Raw genomic sequence first — 13,051 nt, forward strand, 5'->3', positions numbered from 1 at the left:
GGAGATACATCGCAATTGAAATCAACGTACAAGGCGAAAAATTTTTGATTCTGGGACTTTATGCACCAAATGATGGAAAGTCGATTTTCTACAAAAAAATACATGACTTGCTGTTGGATTATTGGACTATAAGGTAGTTTGCCTTGGAGATTTTAATGGGGCAGTTTCCACATTAATGGACAGATCTCAAAGAACAAAATTAACAAATGATGGGAAACTTCCAAAGACCTTCTTTGAAATGGTGGATAATTTGAATTTGGTGGACTCATGGAGATTAAAAAATCCCACAGAAACAGAGGCAACGTATTTCAGCGAATCTCAGCAGTCATGGTCGAGGATAGACTACATCTGGATCTCGAATGAATTGGCTCCAAAATTACAAAAGGCAGAAATCGGCCCTAAAACGCTTTCAGACCATAATCCGGTACAGGTAAACCTAAAAATGATTTCCAAGGACTCTTTTAGATGGAGAATGGATGACGCATTGATGAGAGATACCCCAAGCTAGTAGAAAGAGCGGCGAAAAAGATGAAAGAATATTTTCAGATAATTGGACTTCAGAAGTAGAGAAAAGGATTGCCTGGGATGCAAGTAAGCGTACTGAGAGGATTCCTCATTAGTGAAAAGGCAAAAAAAGAAGAAACAACAAAGTGCAGAAATGGAGAGATGTTAAAATCAATCAAAGAAAAGGAAAAAGAACTAAGAGGACACCCCAGATGTGTCCAAAATCCAAAAAGAAATCAAATACTTGCAATCCCCAATATGCGAATATTATGAACCAAGATATTGAATGGAAAGTGAAAATGATGAAACAAAGAACATTTGAATCCGCTAATAAATGTGGAAAACTACTAGCTTGGCAATTAAAGAAAAGACAAAAGGCAAATGTCATCAGCAAATTGGTAGTAAATGGAAAAAACGTTAGAGAAACCGGAGGAAATCAGATGGTGTTTTCAGAGATTTTACAAGCAACTATACAAGGAGGAGAAGATAGAAGAAGTAGAGATAGACCGATTCTGGAAAAGAATGGATTGCAAAAAGTCCCAGAGGAAAAATTAATAACTCTCAACCACCCAATATCGACGCAAGAAATAGAAGATGCAATAAACAATATGCAATTGGCGGGAAGGCTCCAGGACCGGATGGACTAACAGCAAAATATTACAAGACACTGAAAGATTGGCTATCGCAGCCGTTAAGAGAAGTTTGCAATAGAATATTAGAAGGAGATAGGGCACCAGAGACGTGGAAAGAAGCCTTTATCACACTGATTCCAAAACCAGATACAGATAAGACTCTAATGAAAAATTATCGTCCAATTTCCCTTTGAATGTGGATTATAAAATTTTTGCAAATGTTTTGGCTACAAGGTTGAAAGAGTGTTGAAAGACTATATACATAGAGACCAAGCAGGTTTCTTGCCAGGAAGACAAATAAGCAATAATACGAGAATTATTGTGGACATTTTAGAAAAACTGGAGAGAGACATAAATACAGATGCGGCACTATTGTTTGTTGATGCAGAGAAAGCTTTTGATAAAGTATCTTGGACATTTATGAAAAAGAATCTGGAAAAGATGGGAGTTGGAGAAAATTTTTTAAATGGCATTAAGGCCATTTATACAGAACAAAGAGCAAAAGTCATTGTAAACAGTGTGATATCGGAGGAGATCGAAGTAGAGAAAGGAACAAGACAAGGGTGCCCTATCTCCCCCTTACTTTTTATTACGGTCCTAGAAGTCCTTCTAAATATGATTCGGAAAGATAAACAGACAAAAGGAATCAAAGTGGGAGAGAAGGAATACAAATTACGCGCCTTCGCAGACGATTTGATGTTATCCCTACAAGAACCAGAAAGCAGTGCCCCCAGAGCCTTGGAATTAATCGAACAATTTGGACTTGTAGCTGGCTTTAAATTAAATAGCAGAAAACCAAGGTTTTAGGTAAAAATCTGAGTGCAGAACAGATCCAAAGAATACAAGAAGCCACAGGCCTCAATTTTGTTAAATCCGTAAAATATCTAGGTATCAATCTCACAAACAAGAACCTGAACCTGTATAAGGATAACTACGAAAAATTGTGGATGGAGATAAAAAAAGATATGGGAGATTTGGACAAGACTTAAACTGTCGCTAATGGGAAGAATAGCAGTGGTTAAAATGAATGTCCTACCAAGGATGCTGTTTTTATTCCAAGCCATACCAATTTTGGACAAACTAGACTGTTTTAAGGAAATGGCAAAAGGACCTATCGAAATTATATGGCAGGGCAAAAAGCCAAGAATAAAATTTAAGATTTTAACAGACTCTAAAGAGAGAGGAGGCTTTGCCCTGCCGGACTTAAGGCTCTATTTTGAAGCTGCGGTCCTTTTGCTGGTAAAGGATTGGTTTAAATTAGAGAACGTTGATGTGTTGGACTTGGAGGGACATGACAACAGGTTTGGTTGCATGCATACCTTTGGTATGACAAGGTTAAAAAATACACAGAACTTTTAAGTCTCATATAGTTAGAAAATCCCTATATCAGGTTTGGGACTAGATACAAAAGACCTGCTTGAGGAGAAAGACTCCTAGATGGATCTCTCCAGTGAGGCCAAGGCATATAAGAGACCGAATATGTCCTGCAAACTGGTTAAGATATATGGACATATTGCAGCAGGAAGGGGACTCTTTTAAGCTAAAAAGCTATGACCAATAAAAAGTCAGGTCCCCGACTGGCTGCATTATCACCAGGTTCATGAAATATTCAAAATGGACAAAAAAGTTGGTTTTTCAAGTAGAAAATCAAAACTGGAAACAGAACTGATAGAATCAAACTTTAAAAACCTTTCCAAAATGTACATCTTTTGCTAGAGTGGCATACAAAAGATGAATTGGTTAAATCGTCAATGATAGAATGGGCAAAAGATGTAGGACACAATATTATGATGGATGACTGGGAGAGATTGTGGCAGAAAGGTATTAAATTTACTGCTTGTCATGGTTTAAGAGAAAACATAATGAAAATGGTTTATAGATGGTATTTGACACCAGTTAAGATTGACCAAGATGAATACCAAAATGTCAGATGTATGTTGGAAATGTAAACATGCGAAAGGTACCTTTTTTCATATGTGGTGGTTGTGCCCAGCGGTAAGTGCTTTCTGGGATAAGATTTATAATGAGCTCAAGAAGGTAATGAAAGTTACCTTTTGTAAGAAACCAGAGGCATTTCTCCTGAGCATAACCAATGAAGAGATACCCAGTCAGGATAGAGTGTTTTTCATGTATGCCACAACAGCAGCTAGAATTCTATTGGCAAGAACATGGAAAGGAGAAGAGATACCAACGGTGGAGGAATGGCAGATGAAGATGATGGAATATATGGAACTCGCAGAACTGACCGCCAGAGTCCGGGACCAGAGGGAGGGGAAGGTGTCACAGGAGTGGAAAAAATTCAAAGATTATTTAGTTAAATCAGTCAAACTGAATATTTGAGCAGAATTAGACAGAATATCGGCTTTGGTAGATATGTGTTAGATATAAATGGTAAGAGGAATTATTGTTATGTGAAAGATGTATGTGTCAAAATATGTGAAGATAGGTTGTTAAGATAAGATACATAGTTATTAAGATATTTGACTAAGTAAAAGTTAAGTATATTAAAATTTGGGCAAATGTTAATTGAACAATATATAAAGCTACCTTGAAGAAGTATTCGTTTTTTGAAGACAGGGGAGGGAACGGGGGAAGTCCCCCAAATAGAGAAGTTAGAAACAAGAAATGTATAAAGATAGATAGAGGTTAAGGTTTGTATATGTTCTTTTTATGCTTTTATTGTTGTTATTGTTTGTATGTTGACTATGTTTATTGTTTATTATGTTTTGTGTTGATGTTGTATTTTGTTTTTTCTTTGTCTTATTGGAAAATAATAAAATCTCATTAAAAAAAAAGGAAAATAGGGACACTTGGAGGGTCTGAACTGCAAGGCCCCTCCTGCCATCTCTCCTTATATTTATCTTTAAACCAGATCTGGGCCAGACAAGCCTTCAAAATGAAAGAGGACACCTACAGCAAACAAAGGACTGACCTCTGTAAAACAGGGCACATGGCCACCTTAGTTCAGCTTGATTCCCCATGACTGTGTTTAGAAACTATCCCAGACACACTTGCAGCATTCTCCAGCATATGGTTTGTTTGCCATCACCAAACCACAATTTGAAGCCATGGTTTGTTGTTGGGCTAAAGATTTCTGCATTGCAGGGTGTTGGATGAGATGAAACTCATGGTCTCATCCAACTCTAAAATCCTATGATTTAATGCTGATCTCTTAAAGAGGCCACCAGTGTTCAAAATATTGTGAGACCTTTGGATAAAACATCTGCATTTTCCCCAATGGCTGGATTCATCTGTTGAACTCACGTGATGGTTTTAATCTGGTTTCTAATCTGTCATGTTTAATTCAGCTCTAAAGAGAATGTATCCTTTCAATATTCCGTAAACTGCTTTGGGAGGTCAGACGCCTGTACGGTAGACTATAAATGCTTAAAATTAATAAATAGCAGTGAAGGCGGGTGTATTTGGGCAAATGGGGCATTGCCCCACCAACTTCAGTCTGCCACCAACAAGTCCCCCTCCCCCCGCACCTGCCTTCTTTCTGACAACCAGTCTGGGGGGGGGGGGACGGACACACTGGCTGCCAGCTAGCCCTCCTCCTTAGGTTCAGTACCTGTGGGTACAGGGCGGTATACAAATTTAATAAATAATAATAATAATAATAATAATAATAATAATAATAATAATAGGATGGGGACAAATCCATAATTAGTTGGACCTGCCTGTCGTCTGCTGTAGCGCCATCTACTGTTGGTCTCCCGGTCTTCCACCCTACCAGTCCCAAGGGGCGCTAGCCATTACTGATTAACAGATAACATTTGTTGTTGTTGTTTAGTCATGTCCGACTCTTCGTGACCCCATGGACCAGAGCACACCAGGCACTCCTGTCTTCCACTGCCTCTCGCATTTTGGTCAGACTCATGTTGGTAGCTTCGAGAACACTGTCCAACCATCTCGTCCTCTGTCGTCCCCTTCTCCTTGTGCCCTCCATTTTTCCCAACATCAGGGTCTTTTCCAGGGATTCTTCTCTTCTCATGAGGTGGCCAAAGTATTGAAGTCTCAGCTTCAGGATCTGTCCTTCCAGTGAGCACTCAGGGCTGATATCCTTCAGAATGGATAGGTTTGATCATCTTGCAGTCCATGGGACTTTCAAGAGTCTCCTCCAGCACCATAATTCAAAAGCATCAATTTTCCACTGATCAGCCTTCTTTATGGTCCAGCTCTCACTTCCATACATCACTACTGGGAAAACCATAGCTTTAACTATATGGACCTTTGTTGGCAAGGTGATGTCTCTGCTTTTTAAGATGTTGTCTAGGTTTGTCATTGCTTTTCTTCCAAGAAGCAGGCGTCTTTTAATTTCATGACTGCTGTCACCATCTGCAGTGATCATGGATCCCAAGAAAGTAAAATCTCTCACTGCCTCAACAGATAACATAATGCAGTACATTCATGAAAAGAAGCTGTGAGACTCCGAGCCAAATTGCAAACCAAGATCAGCAAGAAGTTTGTACCTCCACTGCAACGATCCATCAAGTGCACATGTAATTGGCATTTATTTACAACATATTGCAATGTGTGCAGAAATGACATCTCTTTTGTGGCTTTTGGGGACCTGTCTCTCTTCCCTGCTGGGCATTCTGACAACCTGTCTTTAAAATTCATTCTCCCTTTAGCTCAACTTCCTCTGTCAAATGATGTTCTGTGTACAAAGCATGGTAAACATCACTCCCAAACAGTTAAAAAAGCCTCCCCAACTTCAGGGCCCCAAGCTTCCAAGTCAATTTTCAGTTTGGCCCTAGTGGCAGCCTCAGAATAGCTCCGCCTCCTGCAACCCGGTGCCACACAGATGTTTTAGACCACAGCTCTCATCAGCTCCAGCCAGCCCAGCTGCTGTTGTCTGAAACATCTGGAGGGCTCCAGGTTGGGGAAGGCTGACATGGCATTATGCTTCCCAGCCCCAAATAGGAGTGTTCTGCTCTTTCCCTTCCATTGCCTTTAGCGCAGCGAAGGAGACAAGTCAAACAAACAAAAGTTATAGAAACTCAGCCTTCTTGTTTATGAAGTAAAAACAATGAAAGTGTCACTGGATTGTAGCGAAAGAGAAATATTTATTCAACAGGCACATTACGCAGCCAAAAAGGCCACACACACAAAAAAATGGTTTCTTAAGAAGCTGCTCCTTGCCTCCAGCATCTTCGTGCCCAGCGGTGTTTGCATCCTGGTAGCCATGGTAACAAAGCCTCACCTCCAGGCCTCCCTTATTCTCTAGCTCCTCACCCCTGGGCCATCTTCCCTTTGTCTCTGGCATAGCCTCTGACCAAGGCAGGTTTCTGCTGACTGTCACAGTACTGGACTGATAACCTTTTTGCACTGAAGCACACTTCCTTCCCATTCTTTACCTGTCAGCCACTGCCCAGTTGGAACAGCAGCTGGTTGCCAAGGGGATTGGGAGACTGGGCATTCTGGTGTAATTCAGTTATGGAATCAAAGATGGAATTCCTGTTCTGCTTAGCATTAGCCATTAGCCTCAACCACCAGCCCAGAGTCTGTTTGTTTCCAAAGCTGGCCCGACGTATTCTGCTCTTTAGGACAAAACAGCATATGGTGTCTTATCCCACAAACTGAAATTCAAAGCACCCAAGCCCTTTCAAGTTATTTTGATACTACACACACACACACACACACACGTTGGCCACTTACTTATGCCCCAGCTTGTTGCTTTTGCGGATTTGCTGGGAGACCCCTTGAGGCCTTCAGCTCAAGATGGAAAGGCCAGTTATACATTTGGCAACTAATTCCCTAGCTAACATGTGCCTGTCCCAGATGGTTTCAGTAAGGGCCCCGTTTATCTTTAGCTGGAATCAAGGCAGGCACTCCACAAGGATGCTGGAGCATCTCATGAAAGGGCAAATGGGGCATACCTAGCTCCGTGGCTTGGAGTTGTCTTAGCGGGGTCCATGGATCCTAATTGACAGACCACTGCTCCATATCTGAAGGCATCTTTCACCTGAAGGACTGTCTGGCTGGTCCAAGTTTGTTGGCAAGTTGTTAAAGGTGCTGAGAATTGTAGCTCTCTGAGGGAGTCTTAAGAACTCTCAGCACCCTCAACAAACTCAAGCCATGACTGTTTAAGTGGTATAACAGTGCTTTTAATGGTGTGGATGTACCTAATTGTGCCCAAGTTGCCCATTTACAGTTAGTATCTGGAGAACATACTGAGCAGGTCAGCTGGTCTCCATGTTCCTTGCTATGGGAAAAGGTATTTCAGTCATAGTCATTATTTCACAGTCATTATATACATAGATTCACATATGTGAATTTTATGCAGCTCTGCACCCTATTTCCCTCTCCCTCACTTCTTAAAAAAGGTAAAGGACCCCTTACAGTTAAGTCCAGTTGCGAATGACTCTGGGGTTGTGGCGCTCATCTCGCTTTATTGGCCAAGGGAGCTGACGTTTGTCTGCAGACAGTTTTTCTGGGTCATGTGGCCAGCATGACTAAGCCACTTCTGGCGAAACCAGAGCAGCACACGGAAACGCCACTTACCTTCTCACCTATTTATCTACTTGCACTTTGAAGTGCTTTGGAACTGCTAGGTTGGCAGAAGCTGGGACCGAGCAACGGGAGCTCACCCCGTCACCGGGATTCAAACCACCGACCTTCCGATCGGCAGGCCCAGTGGTTTAGACCACAGCGCCACCCCTCTTTTCTTGGTGATGTGCAAATGCTTACCCCGAGTCAGCTAGGCAGGGGATGCAACCCCCAGTGGTCCCATGTGGGCTTCCTTCAGCTCTGTGGAACCCAAAGAGGGCTCATGCAGTTTGTGCTACACTACACCTCTGTGGGCATTGGAAGGGCTGAATCAGTTTGCCCAGCTCCTCAAACTAGGGCCATATGGCTGTTCCCTAGACAAACAGCTTATGTTTATGATGCATATTGGTTTTGCTCGCGATGCATCTGAATCGCCCACAAGCCTGGGAAATGACAGCACGCCTCTCCTTAGTGCAAGACAAGTGTGACAGAACCTGCTCAAGGTCCACAGTACCCACAGTGACATACATATGCCCTGGCCAACCTTTCTTCCCACAGGAAACCTCTCTCTTTTCTCATAAAGGACCAGCCTCGCTTCCAAAGGCCATGAAAACCCCATTGGCTACACAGCTGGAGACCTCTCAGTAAGCGGCCGCCACTCGTCTCTTAATAACCGAGGGAGAAATTATTTCAGATATTGAAAGTGGATCTTTTCAGGGATGGCTTAAGGGCAGACAATAGCTCCGGCCCGTATCATCTCTAACTCAGGCTGACAAACACATGGGAGGCTCCTTGTCTGCAGCTTTGATGTATGCAAATCCCACTGTCGGCTGGGCTGGGTCCACGCCTACAGAGTCTCCTGCTGCAAGACTTTTGCATGCAAACAGGGCTGGGGGAGCAGTTTTTGCAGGACAACAGCTCCCCGCTCTCTGCTTCATAGGGGCACAGGTCCAGGTGCTCCTTCGGGACACAACACAGGGGGTTGGGAAGTGGTGGTGGGGGGAACAGAGCTTTGCAGTGAGGTTCCCACAGAAGACCGAGACTTTCCCATAGCATCCTTCAGGCTGACACACACAACAGTGAAGGGAGACAGAGGGTTGCATAGGGCCTGAACTCATAGGTGAAGTATCAGTTTTCTCACTGTGAAAGTTGGTTGCTGTGAACCACTCAGCCTGGTGAGAAGACCCTCGTTGCCTCTGAACTGTTGTCAGGCCTGAATGCTGCAAGGCTCTTGGAGTACAGAGAAACTAGAGCTACTCACCTGCAATGGATTTGGTTTTATTGTTATTAAAGGCCAATGCACTAGCAGACAGGTGAGTTTTAATGTTGTGCAACAGAGGAACCCATCGCATCAACTGCACTGGTGGAAAGTCATTGTACAACAGATTGCACAATCTGCTGCACAACACAATTACCAGCAAACAGCCTTCTATTGCGCCACAACATTTCTCTCACACAAAACATTTTGCTGGTGGGACAAGTGATGTCAGCTTAGTGCTGTATTGGATGCAACCCATAGTTTGTCAGCTTGTGGCTGTACATTACAATATGCAAATGTTATGCAAAATTGACTCCTCTTTTGCTCTTGCTTTTGGTGATGCCCAACTGGCTACTGTAATCCAGAGAGATGCTGTGTTTACAGATGCCCACAATTATGGGAAACTGGTCAAGAGTAGGCCTAAGACCACATGACCATGACATGCCAAAAGGTGCAGGCCGGGAAGATCAAATATACATAAAATAGGCATATGACTTAAATAATAAGGAGGGACAGAGGGGACCCAGCCCCTTTCCCTTCTGTGCTGGCCTTCTCAGCTACTGTTTTTAACAAGGCTACCATGTTTGTGATTGGACTAAAATTGAGGAGGATCTTGCAGATAACATTATGCATTTCCCTCCAGAAATGGACTAGCACAGTGAACCTTCTCAATAGCAGAATAGCAGTGGCCAGGGAGAATCAATTAGGCACTGCGGTGTTCATTTATCATTTATCATGGGCGTGGCATTGAAATGGCCCAATATAAATAAATTCATCTCCTGCAAAGGCCCTGGCTGGAAATATGAGATGCTGAACAAGCAGCTCCTTCCGCCGCGCTGAGGCTCGATGGCAGCTTCCTCTTTGTCCGGACCCCTGTTTGCCCACATTCCCCACAACACAACCTCAGTTGCCACTTGAAAGGGGGGGAAACCAAAGAGCGAGCAAGTACTCCAAGCTAAAGCAAACAGCTTGGCTCTGCCACTCATCAGATCTCTCCGGTTAGCATCTAACCACCCACCAGACCACAAACAACCCAGGAGGGACTCAAATTAGAAGGAGGGCTCTGGAGCAACAAGGGCAGGTGGCCTTCTGCTTTCAGCACCAGCTCCTGAGACTCGGCCTTGAGCATCCAGCCCCCTCCTCCACTCACCCCAAGGGGTTCCCCATCCATCAAACTTCTTAAACAAGCCAGGCCATTACTTTAATTCCAGCTGTGGATCCAGTTACACTCCCAGGCTGCTCCATTAGCTGCCAAAACAGAAACTGTCCCCTTGATAAGTGAGGCGGTTGGGGTGGGGTGGGGAAATCCAAACCCAACAGGTTGCTGTGGAAACACATTCCAGCCCGTGGGGCTGTGTCTTTGGAGGTCAGGGCTCTGACCTTGTGGATTGCCTCCGGGCCGCACATTGTGCTCCGCGCTCAGGAATGATGGCAGATGCTGCTCTATGTAATGTTGTGTTGTCAATCTGGGGAGATCCCACTCAAGGCACTCTGCTTTGACACCTGTGCAAAGGAATAGTGGCCTCCAGCCTCCTCCCTTGTTTGAGATGGGCTCATTCTTGGCATTTTAGAGGCAGATTCTTGAGCGAGGGGCAGTGGGAGCTGTGAGTGTCCAGGTGATCTGATGGAGAATTCTAGGCATGTGATAACTAGCCAAAGAGGCGCACCACTTGTATGTGTGTCCATGGCTCAGAGAGGCTTCTGGTTCCAATGATTGCCTCCACCTCCAAACTGCATTTTACCCCATCCAAATTTTTTTTAATAAAATAAACTATTACAGTGCTACCTCGGTTTAAGAACAGCCCTGTTTACGAACTATTGGGTTTACGAACTCCGCAAAACCGGAAGTAGTGTCCCGGTTTGCAAACTTTACCTCGGTCTAAGAATGGAAGCTGAATGGTGGAAGGGCGCAGCTCGGTTTAAGAATGGTTTCAGTTTAAGAATGGACTTCCGTAATGGATTAAGTTCGTAAACTGAGGTACAAGAGATTAGTCCAAATACAAGATACATTCCACTTCACTGGCCCCAAGCAATCAACTTCTATACTTTCTCAGTTACTGTACTTGGTTAAATTAATTTAGGCCCTGAGTGGTGTCACATGTGTTCCTTTCTTTCCTTTTCTTGCTCAGTGCAACACTGAACCATTGACTTTGTAGTCTTAAACGTTCCATTCTTCTCAGTTAGAATGGAAAAGTTGTAAACCGGGGGCACATTCAATAACTTAAATGGATCTTTTCGGTGCAACATGATGGCGGTCAGAGGATCAGACTGCAAGTGGCACGACAGGTCAGCATATTGTGAAAATATCCTTGACAAGTACACAGAAACGTCAACCGTCGGCCGATAGCACCCAAGTAAAAAGTGTGTAATGCCGTGGATCTGAAAGCAGGAGACTAAAGGTGCAAGATTAAATGCTCTGTCAGATTTTAAGAAAAAGCTTTATGAAATTTCTACAAGGCTGTCGTCGTTTTCACAGCAATATTCCAAACGGACAGAGTCAAGGACTGTGTGACCTGACTCCTAATATTGTCAGGTTTTGAGGTTTTTATGCTTGGCAGACAGAGAGCTCCTTAAACTGCCTCCACGCTAGGCTTCCTCTAGTCTCAATCCCATCTCTATCTCACAAGCAAGTTTCTTCATAGCCCAGAAGGTCTGCCTCTAACTTTCAGCTATATGTTTACATTTCTCCTCTACAACCACCAGCCTGCATTGCCTTTTATAGGCTGCTTTTACTACACACATAACACTGTTATTATAAACATAGCCCTGGTCGTCTGGGCATCCTGGCCACTGGCACATGCCATGGCTGCTCCAAAACAAACCGCAGTGTTACCCTTACGCAGAGCACCTTGCAAAGGGCATGTGACCCAGCCCTGGCATTTCACAGCTTTTCGTCAACAAAACTCTCTTCAGCTCAGCAGACCGAAGGCAAAGGGAAATGCAAGGATTTACAGGTATATTACGGTTACATATGCATATCTGGTATAGGAAAACTGAAGATCAAATTACCAGTGATGTTTGCAGAAAGTCAGGAATGGGGAGCCCGTGGCCCTCAATATCTCTCTGGCCCTCAGAACTCTCCCTAGGCCACCAACCACACTCTGAGCCACTCCTTGTGTGCTTTTGCCTGGCTGGAATATGCGATAATACCTGCTGCCTGACTGAATAGAGAGATATGGGCACTTGCATACAAACCTCTAGCACCTGTGTGGCCACAACGTAGCAAAGATGAAAGCCACACCCTTTGACCGCACCCACCACTGGCATGTGGCCCCCAGAAAGTTGCTCACAGAAGAATGTGGCCCTCAGGCTAAAAAAAAGGTTCTCCATCCCTTGGTTTAAGCCTAGGTCTGCCCCCATCATGTTCAAAATGTGGGGTGGGGCTCAGTGTTTTGGAAAGTGGGTGTGCATTTGAGAAGATCCCACACCGTTCCCATGGCTTGCCTTCCCACAGTCCATCACCAGAACTCCTCTTTGCCCAGTCGGCCTCTGACTCTGAGAAGAGTGGGAAGATAACTGTCGCGAGGGGAAGATAAGCTTGGGGAATTGAGGGTGCCCATCTTCCATGCATCCATTTGGATCTCAGAATAAGTATTTAGCTTTTAGCACTGCAGGTTGTTTAACGATCTCCAAATCATTGCGCTGTAACCTTTACAACAGGAGCAGGGAACTCCATTATCATTATCATTAAAGATTTTCTTGGTTTACAAAAGCATGTGCGTCTTTTTCTGGTTTAAAGACTTTTCTACAAATCAGTTGCATTATATATGAAACATTAGTTTTGTATTCAGTATGGAGTCAGGGGAGAAGAGAGGGAGAAGAAGAGGTGTGGGGTGGTGAAACTTATATTATTTTGTATAGTATACATGTGGGGTTTTTTGGGGGGGCAGGGTTGGTCAGTGTCAACTGGGTAGGTTCTCTTTCTATTTGCTTCTTACCTTTCCTTGGTAGTGAGAGGGATTGGGGGCCCCGGGGTGTGGTTGGTTGTCTGTAGTTGGCTGAAGTTAGGTTTGTTTGCATTTGTGAAGGTGGTGGGTGGGATTGTTGGGTCAGGTAAGCCATATTGATTCGTATGCTGTCCGTGGGTTGTCTTGTTGAGCCGTGCATGTGATAAAGGGGAGCCATACTGGGATGAAGGTGTCCTCTTCTATCTGTCCCCGTGGGG

The sequence above is a fragment of the Lacerta agilis genome, chromosome 15 (genome assembly GCF_009819535.1).
Source record: "Lacerta agilis isolate rLacAgi1 chromosome 15, rLacAgi1.pri, whole genome shotgun sequence".
NCBI lineage: Eukaryota > Metazoa > Chordata > Lepidosauria > Squamata > Lacertidae > Lacerta > Lacerta agilis.